The sequence below is a fragment of the Salmo salar genome, chromosome ssa06, assembly GCF_905237065.1.
Source record: "Salmo salar chromosome ssa06, Ssal_v3.1, whole genome shotgun sequence".
Taxonomy (NCBI): Eukaryota; Metazoa; Chordata; class Actinopteri; order Salmoniformes; family Salmonidae; genus Salmo; species Salmo salar.
Genome location: NC_059447.1, coordinates 17752747 through 17765510, shown reverse-complemented (window position 1 = coordinate 17765510; position 12764 = coordinate 17752747). Strand labels below are relative to the sequence as shown.

General features: G+C 43.8%; 2 pseudogenes; both read left to right on the top strand.

Moving 5' to 3' along the window:
• Positions 1–2328: 2328 nt before the first annotated feature.
• LOC106581614 (cytochrome P450 2K1-like) lies at positions 2329–12365 on the top strand (annotated as a pseudogene).
• LOC123723887 (cytochrome P450 2K1-like) lies at positions 5807–6609 on the top strand (annotated as a pseudogene).
• Positions 12366–12764: the final 399 nt, after the last annotated feature.

The following is a 12764-nucleotide window of genomic DNA, read 5'->3' as shown; positions in this document are numbered from 1 at the left end:
CTTACTGAACGCACAAACAACAAGGAGGTATTTGGACATAAATTATGGACTTTATCGAACAAAACAACATTTATTGTGGACCTGGGATTTCTGGAAGTGCCTTCTGATGAAGATCATCAAAGGTAAGTGAATATTTCTAATGATATTTATGATTTTAGATGACTCCAAAATGGCGGGTATCTGGTGTATTTTTCTGAGCGCAGTACTCAGATTATTGCAAAGTGTGCTTTCCCTGTGAAGCTTTTTTGAAATCTGTCACAGTGGTTGCATAAAGGAGATGTTCATCTATAATTCATTGAATAACAGTTTAATATTTTATCAATGTTTATGATGAGTATTTTTGTAAATTGTTGTGCTGATTCACCAGAGGTTTTCGAAGAAAAAACATTTCTGAACATTACGGGCCAATGTAAAATGGGTTTTTTGGATATAAATATGAACTTTATCGAGCAAAACATACATGTATTGTGTAACATGAAGTCCTATGAGTGCCATCTGATGAAGACCATCAAAGGTTAGTGCTTAATTTTAACTGTATTTCTGGTTTTTGTACGAGGCGCGCTGGACTTGTCGTCACGTAATGTGAAAAAAAAATAGATTTAAGTTCGTTCAAACATGTCAAACGTTGTATAACATAAATCTTTAGGGCCTTTTTCAACCAGAGCTTCAATAATATTCAAGGGGGACGATTGCATTGTCTTACTAAATGTTTCGAAAGGGGAGGGTAGCCAGGGGAACCCGCGTCATAATGGTAATGGCCCTCCCCTGTGACCAAATTCCACAGCCTCTCTTTGGGTCCGTTTGTACCATAGAAGACTCAAACCACTTTGTAAAGACTGGGGACATCCAGTGGAAACCTTAGGAAGTGCTCAATGAATCCTAACTCACGGTGTGTTTTATAGGCAAAGTGCTGGAGGTGAGTCCGCAAATCAGATTTCCACTTCCTGTTAGGATCTGTCTCGGGGTTTTGACTGCCATATGAGTTCTGTTATACTCACAGACACCATTCAAACAGTTTTAGAAACTTTAGGGTGTGTTCTATCCACATCTACTAATTATATGCATATCCTAGCTTCTGAGTTTGAGTAGGAGGCCGTTTAAAATGGGCACGTATTCTTTTCAAAATTCGCTGTAGCGCCCCCTATCCTTGGCGTGCGTTAAGAGGATAATCTAATGTTTTGCTTTCGCTGTAAAGCCTTTTTGAAATCGGACAATGTGGTTACATTAAGGAGAAGTGTATCTTTAAAATGGTGTAAAATAGTCGTATGTTTGAGAAATTGAAATTATTAGATTTTTGATGTTTTGTATTTCGCGCCCTGCTGTTCCATTGGATGTTGGCTAGCGGAACGCCTGTCCTCAACATTAAATACAGGTGAAACAAAAAATTAATTGATTAGATGTTTTGTCTCTTACAGGTAAGGCATTTGACACCACCCAGCCTGTGATTTATGCCGTCTCCAACTTAATCTCGGCCATTGTCTATGGCAGCAGGTTTGAATACACTGACCCCCTATTCACCGGCATGGCGGATAGGACCAATGAGACCATACACCTTACAGGTTCTGCATCACTCCAGATACAGCCTGCTCATTCAGTCCACCCTGTTTTTAACTCTACTTTCTCACTAGACAATGGCTGTTTCAGTGCAATCAATGAAACTAGGGGGAAAAGAAATCAAGGACAAAAATGTAAGCATCTTCCCCGCTCTGCAGATGGCTATATCGGTCCACTGATACAGGACTATTAAAGGCCCAGTGCACTACTTTTGTGAAAAAATATGGCATTTTTTTTTGTACATGTTTCTCAGCACCCCAACTTCCCTGTGGATGTGAATTTTCTGGTAGCATATTCCTACCTAACCAGTTTGAAAACAATGGGAAGTCTATCCAATGTTGATGGACCATCAACAGGCTATTAAATATAATAAGTGAAAGGTCTGCGAAAAGGTCTGAGGGTTTTGTGTATGCAGGTAAAGTAATTTATTCTTTTTACAGAATAGTGTAGGTTAACAGGATGAAGAAAAACGACATCACAATATGCCTTGCTGACATTAATATAAAACAATATTGATATATCAAATTATCAATATTGTTGCCCACTACAAATAATGACATACAATAAATATACATATTCATAAATACACTATCTATAAAATGTATATATTATTGAATTGACATACGTTTAATATTATGGTAGTTGTGTATAGTATGTTATATGTAATATTGTTAGAAATAATTGATATAAGCAGATATTAAAATAGAGTTTTATGCATATTTTACCTGTATCTCTGTGTACATGTACATGTTTCCCTGGTTGGACCCATGGATAAATAGCCTGACACGTCTGAAAAAGAATATTGTTGATATGAAGATGGAGGTGACAGAGCTGGTGAGGGGCCTGAAGGAGACTCTGAACCCTCAGATGTGTAGAGGCTTTGTGGACTCGTTCCTTGTCCGAAAGCTGACCCTGGAGGTATGAAGACTTCATGCAGAATCTGCATACATAATAAAGTGTTGCATTAATATTGCTCAGTATAACTACAGAATCGAATTAATTGATAAGGTCCGCGGGGGTGTGGTATATGGCCAATTTAGGCGCAGTGCATGGATACAGCCCTTAGCTGTGGTATATTGGCCATATACCACAAACCCAGAGGTGCCTTGTTGGTACTATAAACTGTTTACCAACATAATTAGAACGGTAAACTAGTAATTTTGCATCATACCGGCCAATCAGCATCCAAAGAACCCAGTTTATAATTCTAATTATGCCACCATGTGGTGCACTTGGATACTGCAGCAGAACACAACTAACTTGACTTGTCCACCACTAACATACCAATGTGCACAGATGTCAATTCAACGTGTATTCAACATTGGTTCAACGTAATTTCATTGAAATTAAGTAGAAACAACGTAGATTCATCCAGTGTGTGCCCAGTATACATATGACTGAATGCCAGATGAGGGAGGATAGAATTACAGTTCTCCTTATCAGCAGAATCACATGGAAACTCAAACACTTCCTCAAGCTGCTTTAATAGAATGTGTTGATTATCTGTGAATAACTTACAACAGCTCCTTAAGTAACTGTTGTACATAATTCATATGTCATCTGAGGGTCTGTTTCTTTTAGGAATCTGGCAATATGGCAATATGGATTCTCTCTACCATGACAACAACCTGGTATTTAGTGTTGCTAACCTGTTTGGTGCTGGTACCGACACCACCGGGACAACCCTGCGCTGGGGTCTACTGCTAATGGCCAAGTACCCCCATATACATGGTAAGGATTGATATAAACACAAACACATGCACGCACACTCACCACAGGAGGCTGCTGAGGGGAGGACGGCTCATAATAATGGCTGGAATGGTATCAAATGCATGTGTTTGATACCATTCAATTAATTCTGTTCCAGCCATTACTGTGAGCCCGTCCTCCCCAATTAAAGTGCCAGCGACCGCCTGTGATGCACGGACGCACGAACACACAGAGAGAGAGACAAAATACTAAAGCACTCATGGTGTTACAAGTTATAAACATTGGCAAAGGGCTAACTTGAAGCAGAGGTTATGAAACTAGTTTAGGATGGCTGGGTTAATAAAGGTTAAACAACTCAGCTTTATAAGTTTCAATGCAGTAACTCCAACCCCTCTCTCGTTTCTGTCTCAGATTGAAGCACATACCTTGTTAAAGATCATTCAGATTAATCTTCACCTCTGGGTTAGAGTAACAGTGGCACTTTTCCTGTATTTTTTCCAGATCAGGTCCAAGAGGAGATCAGCAGCGTCATAGGAAGTCGTCAGCCCTTGGTAGAGGACAGGAAGAACCTGCCCTACACTGATGCAGTGATTCATGAGACCCAGAGACTGGCCAACATTGCACCCGTGTGTCACGCCCTGACCTGAGAGAGCCGTTTTTCTCTGTTTGGTTAGGTCAGGGTGTGACATGGGGTGGGCATTCTATGTGTTATATTTCTATGTTCCATTCATGTTTTCTATTTCTTTGTGTTGAGCCGAGTATGGTTCCTTATCAGAGGCAGCTGTCTATCGTTGTCTCTGATTAGGAATCATACTTAGGCAGCCCTTTTCCCTCCTTCAGTGTTGGATCTTGTTTTTGTTCAGCTCAGTTTAGCCTGCAGAACATGACGTTCGTTTTCCGTTGTTTATTGTTTTGTTTTAGTGTTCTGAGTTTAATAAAAATTGAAATATGTACACGTACCACGCTGCACCTTGGTCTACTCATTTTGACGATCGTCACAGAAGATCCCACCACCAATGGACCAAGCAGCGTGGTCGGGAGAAATGGACCTGGGAAGACATCATGGACGGAAAGGGATCCTGGACGGAAAGGGATCCTGGACGTGGGAGGAGATCCAGGCTGGATGGGATCGCCTCCCATGGGAACAGGTGGAGGCAGCGAGAGCAGAGCGGCGATGAGAAGAGGAACTAGCACGGCAACGAGGCAAGCACGATAGGCAGCCCCAAGATAATTTTTGGGGGGGGCACACGGGGAGATTGGCAGAGTCAGGGTGGAGACCTGAGCCAACTCCCCGTGCTTACCGTAGGCAGCGTAGGACTGGTCAGGCACCGTGTTATGCGCACAGTGTCTCCAGTGCGTAGCCACAGCCCGGTGTGCTCTGTTCAAGCTCCCCGCAGTTGCTGTGCTAGAGCTGGCATTCAGCCAGGAAGGATTGTGCCGGCTCAGCGTTCCTGGTCTCCAGTGCGTCTTTTCGGCCCAGGTTATCCTGCGCCAGATCTACGCACGGTACCCCCAGTTCGCCAGCACAAATCAGTGCGGCCTGTTCCAACTCCCCGCGCTTGCCGGGCTACGGGGCGAATCCAGCCAGGACGGGTTGTGCCAGCCATACGCTCCAGACCTCCAGTGCGCCTCCACGGCCCAGTATATCCTGCGCCAGCTCTGCACACCCGGTCTCCAGTGCGTCTCCCCAGTCCGGTGAGACCGGTTCCAGCTCCACGTACGAAGCCTCCAGTGATAATCCATGGCCCGGAGCCTGTAGGGATGATCCATGACACGAAGCCTCCAGTGAAGATCCATGGCGCAGAGCCTGCAGCGACGGTCCCCAGTCCGGAACCTCCTGAGACGGCCCACGGTCCGGAACCTCCTGAGACGGCCCACGGTCCGGAACCTCCTGAGACGGCCCACGGTCCGGAACCTCCTGAGACGGCCCAGAACCTCCTGAGACGGCCCAGAACCTCCTGAGACGGCCCACGGTCCGGAACCTCCTGAGACGGCCCACGGTCCGGAACCTCCTGAGACGGCCCACGGTCCGGAACCTCCTGAGACGGCCCACGGTCCGGAACCTCCTGAGACGGCCCACCGTTCGGAGCTTCCGGCGACGATCCACGGTCTGGTTCCTCCGGCGACACAAAAGCGGAGAGATCAGCGGGCGGAGTGTGGGCTACGCCCTGAACCGGAGCCGCCACTATGAGTAGATGCCCACCCGGACCATCCCCTATAGGTTCAGGTTTGCGGCCAGGAGTCCGCACCTTTGGGGGGGGTACTGTCACGCCCTGACCTGAGAGAGCCATTTTTCTCTGTTTGGTTAGGTCAGGGTGTGACATGGGGTGGGCATTCTATGTTTTCTATTTCTTTGTGTTGAGCCGAGTATGGTTCCTAATCAGAGGCAGCTGTCTATCGTTGTCTCTGATTAGGAATCATATTTAGGCAGCCCTTTTTCCCTCCTTCAGTGTGGGATCTTATTTTTGTACAGCTCAGTTTAGCCTGCAGAACGTGACGTTTATTTTTTCTTTGTTTATTGTTTTGATTTAGTGTTCTGAGTTAAAATTAATTTATCATGAGCACTCACCACGCTGCACCTTGGTCCACTCATTTTGACGATCATCACACCATGGCCATCCCTCACAACACCAGCCGAGATGTTACCTTCCAGGGATATTTCATCAGAGGTCAGGTTCTATAAATGGCTATCTAATAAAATAAGGCTGAAATGATTGTAATCCACTCATTAAAACAAGTTATCACTTTTACTCTTAATAATACAGTGTCCTACGCTTCACTCTCACTGCAGGGGGACGTCTGTGATTCCTCTACTGACGTCCGTCCTACAGGACGATAACGAATGGGAGAGCCCTAACACCTTTAACCCCTCCTACTTTTAGGGAGGATTTGTCAAGAGGGACGCCTTCATGGCTTTTTCTGCAGGTATATTAACTTAATTATTTAGTTTATTATTTCATTGCAAGAAGTAGAGATTGTGGTATCCTTTTGGATAGACTTCATGCTATTTTCCATATCATTGGTCTCTCTCACAGGTCATAGGGTGTGTCTAGGGGAGGGTCTGGCCAGGATGGAGCTCTTCCTCTTCTTCACCTCCCTCCTGCAGCGCTTTCGTTTCACTCCTCCTCCTGGAGTAACAGAGGATGATCTGGACCTGACACCATCCATGGGGTTGACCCTCAATCCTTCACCTCACCAGCTCTGAGATTTGAACATGAAAATATTGGTGGGGCAAACTCAATCAAAAAAGCTAATATGCATCGAAACCACTACACATGAAATGCACCATTCTAATAAATAATCCCAGAAATGAGTTTGCGCGACACACACAAACATTATTATATTTAGTTTGATCAATGCGTAGGCTAATTCCAATATCCTTTTTGATCTAATTGCACGTAAGACCACAGTAGTCGAATATACTTAATAGAGTAAAGTTTATTTTAATTCCAAATGTCATGTTCCAGTTAAGAATAAAGTTTATTAAGCTTCTGCTTTGCTTCAACCATTGCATTGTATAACGTTCCATGGGTAATTAAAACAGTCTGATATCAGGGTAAATCCATTTAAATTCCATCACTTTTTGACAGCACCCCATTTGATTTGAATGAAACCTTCCATACATATACTCACCAGCCAGTTTATTAGGTACACCCTGTTCACGAAAATGGATTGCACTTATACAGTGAGTCACGTCAATTGCTATATAAAGCTGGCAGACAGACATTGAGACATTCATTTACTGTTCGAACATTAGAATGGGCAAAACGTGTGACCTAAGTGACGTTGAAGGTGGTATGATCGTCGGAGCAAGGCACGCCGGATCAAGTATCTCCTTTCACGCACGGCATTGTCTAGGTTTTACAGAGAATGATGTGACAACAAAAAACATCCAGTCAGACGCAATCCTGTGGGGGAAAACAGCTCATTGATGAGGGAGGTTGAAGGAAAATGGCAAGAATCGTGCAAGCTAACAGGCGGACAGCAAACAGACAAACAGTTGTGTGTAGAACGACATCTTGGAACGCACACCTTGTTGATCCTTGTCACAGATGGGCTGTTGACCACACAGGGTTCTACTCCTAACAGCTAAAAACAAGAGGAAGCTCCATTGGGAACGCAATAGCCAACACTGGACAATTGAGGAGTGAAAAACATTGCCTGGTCTGACGAATCCTGGTTCCTGTTTTATCATGCTGACAGCAGAGTCAGGATTTGGCGTAAGCAGCATGAGTCCATGGCCCCATCCTGCCGGTGTCAACGGTACAGGCTGGTGGCGGTGGTGTAATGGTGTGGGTGGTGTAATGGTGTGGTTAATGTTTTCCTGGCACATGTTAGGTCCCTTGATACCAATTGAGCAATGATTGAACACCACAGAGTATCTGAACATTGTTGCTGACCAAACCCAATAGAGTATCTTTGGGAAGAGATGGAACGGGCTGTATTCAAGAGCATGTTGGTGGGCACCACATAAAAACCTAGGGTCTAAGCTACATATGCAAATATATATAAAACGAGTTTAAGTGTTTTTAGATAGATGTTAAAGAACAACAAAGTAACAGAGTTATTTTCAATTAATAGTGTACAGAGTGAAATGCAATGATACAGAGTTAAATATCAACAATAAATTGAGCATATACAACTCTGAAAAAAATGACTCTGTTGCCAGAGTAGGTTTTACTCTCTTTAGACTGGGACCAAATGTTATCTGTGGCAGAGTTACATTTCTTCAATAAGAGTTAAATTTACTGTCATTTTTATTGTGCGGGCTATCCGGTACACCAGTATCTATAGGTAGACTTTATCTGTATGCTTTATCCCTCCAGCTATCCAATAAATATGGCTCCATCTTTACGGTTCACTTTGGACCCACAAAAGTGGTCATCCTGGTAGGATACAACCAACCAGAGGAGTTTGGGGACAGGGGAATGCCTCCTGTGTTCTAAGATTTCCCCAATGGATATGGTAATGTTTGATAAGTCAAACTTGAATTCTACTCAATGGTCTGTTAAGCAGGCATTCTTAGTGCTGTAACTCCAGCCCCAAATATTTGATAAAGATATTATTCTCTCATAACATGATTAATTCCTGACACCTGCACAATGTGACTTTTCTACAGGTATTCTGTTTGCCAATGGAGACTCATGGAAAGAGATAAGACACTTTGCCATGGCGAACCATAGACCTTGGCATGGGCTAGAAAGGAAGTGAAGAGGAAATTCGCTACCTAATTCAATTGTTTGAAAAACATGAGGGTAAAAATTTGAAGTTCTGATTTGTGAAAACCCCAAATAAGATAACAAATATATACATGTTCTTAGTTTTGCTAATTCTGTTGGTCTTTGTGACAGGTAAAGCATTTGATACAACCCAGCCAATGAATTATGCTGTCTCCAATGTAATCTCCAACATTATGTATGGCAGCAGGTTTGAATACTCTGACCCCAAGATCCAAGCCACTGTGAATCAAGCCAATGAGAACCTTAGAAATAGTGGCTCTGTTTCAATGCAAGTACATGATGTTTACTTTGTCATTTTTCTCTAAGAGTGAGAAACAAACTGGTCACACTTGACTAAACCAGGAAAATTAAATAAATATTATATTTGTAGCGGGCTACATTTATGCTTTACTCTTTGTTTATGTGAAAATAGTTGTACAACATGTTCCCATGGCTGGGACCTTGGCTGAAAACCAAGTAGCTTTTGTTAAAGAATATTGACAACAACAAGAAGGAGATGAGGGAGGTCTCCAGGAACAGGATTGAAGTTAAAACCTACAGGAGGGTACAGTATCTCTCCAGGAACCGACAGGATGGTAACTCTCCAGGAATAGGGTTAGAGTTAACCTACAGGAGAGTAGCACTACAGGAACAGGGTTAGAGTTAACCTACAGGAGAGTAGCACTACAGGAACAGGGTTAGAGTTAACCTACAGGAGAGTAGCACTACAGGAACAGGGTTAGAGTTAACCTACAGGAGAGTAGCACTACAGGAACAGGGTTAGAGTTAACCTACAGGAGAGTAGCACTACAGGAACAGGGTTAGAGTTAACCTACAGGAGAGTAGTACTACAGGAACAGGGTTAGAGTTAACCTACAGGAGAGTAGTACTACAGGAACAGGGTTAGAGTTAACCTACAGGAGAGTAGCACTACAGGAACAGGGTTAGAGTTAACCTACAGGAGAGTAGCACTACAGGAACAGGGTTAGAGTTAACCTACAGGAGAGTAGCTCTACAGGAACAGGGTTAGAGTTAACCTACAGGAGAGTAGCACTACAGGAACAGGGTTAGAGTTAACCTACAGGAGAGTAGCACTACAGGAACAGGGTTAGAGTTAACCTACAGGAGAGTAGCACTACAGGAACAGGGTTAGAGTTAACCTACAGGAGAGTAGCACTACAGGAACAGGGTTAGAGTTAACCTACAGGAGAGTAGCACTACAGGAACAGGGTTAGAGTTAACCTACAGGAGAGTAGCACTACAGGAACAGGGTTAGAGTTAACCTACAGGAGAGTAGCACTACAGGAACAGGGTTAGAGTTAACCTACAGGAGAGTAGCACTACAGGAACAGGGTTAGAGTTAACCTACAGGAGAGTAGCACTACAGGAACAGGGTTAGAGTTAACCTACAGGAGAGTAGTACTACAGGAACAGGGTTAGAGTTAACCTACAGGAGAGTAGCACTACAGGAACAGGGTTAGAGTTAACCTACAGGAGAGTAGCACTACAGGAACAGGGTTAGAGTTAACCTACAGGAGAGTAGCACTACAGGAACAGGGTTAGAGTTAACCTACAGGAGAGTAGCACTACAGGAACAGGGTTAGAGTTAACCTACAGGAGAGTAGCACTACAGGAACAGGGTTAGAGTTAACCTACAGGAGAGTAGCACTACAGGAACAGGGTTAGAGTTAACCTACAGGAGAGTAGCACTACAGGAACAGGGTTAGAGTTAACCTACAGGAGAGTAGCACTACAGGAACAGGGTTAGAGTTAACCTACAGGAGAGTAGCACTACAGGAACAGGGTTAGAGTTAACCTACAGGAGAGTAGTACTACAGGAACAGGGTTAGAGTTAACCTACAGGAGAGTAGCACTACAGGAACAGGGTTAGAGTTAACCTACAGGAGAGTAGCACTACAGGAACAGGGTTAGAGTTAACCTACAGGAGAGTAGTACTACAGGAACAGGGTTAGAGTTAACCTACAGGAGAGTAGCACTACAGGAACAGGGTTAGAGTTAACCTACAGGAGAGTAGTACTACAGGAACAGGGTTAGAGTTAACCTACAGGAGAGTAGCACTACAGGAACAGGGTTAGAGTTAACCTACAGGAGAGTAGCACTACAGGAATAGGGTTAGAGTTAACCTACAGGAGAGTAGTACTACAGGAACAGGGTTAGAGTTAACCTACAGGAGAGTAGCACTACAGGAACAGGGTTAGAGTTAACCTACAGGAGAGTAGCACTACAGGAACAGGGTTAGAGTTAACCTACAGGAGAGTAGCACTACAGGAACAGGGTTAGAGTTAACCTACAGGAGAGTAGCACTACAGGAACAGGGTTAGAGTTAACCTACAGGAGAGTAGCTCTACAGGAACAGGGTTAGAGTTAACCTACAGGAGAGTAGCTCTCCAGGAACAGGTTTGGAGAGCCCTGTGATAGAGGACAGCGTAAAGATGAAGATAGCTGAAATAGCAGTGGGCTGCGTTCAAACCCATACAGCAGTGGCATCTGTTCTGGAGGCTAGACCATCCTATGCCACGCCCCTTTTGACAAATAATTCCTACCCTTTAAAATGCATTGTGTTTTTATGTATGTATGTATAAGGAATCAGGCAACAAACTCTCATTAACATGACAACAACCTATATCTTCTGTTTTCTGCTGTTACAGACACCACAGGGACAACCCTACGCTGGGTTTTGAAGCTAATGGCCAAGAACCCCCTTATACAGGGTAAGCATCAATGAGCACACAGACCACCACACACAGACAGTGCAGGTGATTAAAGTAATGCAAGACAATCAACATTTTACTTCCTGTTAACATTGGCAAATTGCCCACCTGCGTTTTACCCAAGCAAAACTGTTTTGGAACAGGGAAACCTGGTTCGAGAAAAGTGTTCAAGCAATCGAGAAAACCTATATAAGGTCAAGGGTAAATGTTCTCTGAAGGTAGTCATTTTGGCTCTTCCTTTCCTTTATTTTACAGACCGGGTCCAAGAGGAGATCAGCAGCGTCATAGGAAGTCGTCAGCCCTTGGTAGAGGACAGGAAGAACCTACCCTACACTGATGCAGTGATCCATGAGACCCAGAGACTGGCCAACGTTTTACCCATGGCCATCCCTCACACCACCAGCCGAGATGTCACCTTCCAGGGATATTTCATCAAGAAGGGGACACTTGTTTCCTCTACTGACATCTGTCCTACAAGACGGGAGCGAATCGGAGAGCCCACACACCTTTGACCCCGCCCACTTTCTGGATGAGGAAGGTCGATTTGTCAAGAGGGATGCCTTCTTGCCCTTCTCTGCAGGTGATTCCACTGTTTAATTTACACAGTCAGGAATTAAATAAATCAGATATCAGATATCATTCTATGGTGCTCATTACTTTGGCCCAGAGAAAGTTGACGGGATGGAAGTGTCTGTGACAGATATCGATATTGATAACACTAAATGAATCATTCAGAATCCATGGTGCTCTAAACTTTTTGGGCATTGCTTTGACCCAGAGATGTTATGGTATAGTTGATGGTATAGAAATGTGTGAACAATTTGACATATATTGATATTGTTGTCTTCCTCATGTTATCTTCTTCCAGGTATTAGGGTGTGTCTAGGGGAGAATCTGGCCAGGATGGAGCTCTTCCACTTCTTCACCTCCCTCCTGCAGCGCTTTAGTTTCTCTCCTCCTCCTGGAGTAACAGAGGATGATCTGGACCTCACACCATCCGTGGGGTTCACCCTCAACCCTTCACCTCACCTGCTGTGTGCTGTGAGCCGAATCTGAGATGAGAGACCTGTCCCTCATAATGGTTTTGGTTGAATTTGACTGCTCTACATTGCGACAATGTAATTGATTGATACAAAGCAGCGCTATTATGTGTATGTCCAGAAAGCTTGTTTTTTTTTGCTTGATGTCCTGCCTTGTCTGGGACTACAGCTGTTGCCCAGCTTAGCAAAGTCAATCAGTTTTCTAGCTAATGTTCAGTAGTTGACACTAAATATATATATATACATGACTAGCAAGAATACTTATTTCTTAGTTCTAGCTAGCAAATATGGTTAACACTAACTAACCAGCTAGCTAGCTCCAGCAGGAGTGGAAGTTCTGCTGCCTACTTTCCCTCCATGAGTGGTACCAGTTATGAAAGTACACTTGAAACAAAGAAATACTGCACTTACACAGGCAGCCCGATTCTGATATTTTTCCACTAATTGGTATTTTGACCAATCATATTAGCTCTTTGGGCAAAATACCAGAATTGGGATGCCTGTGTAAA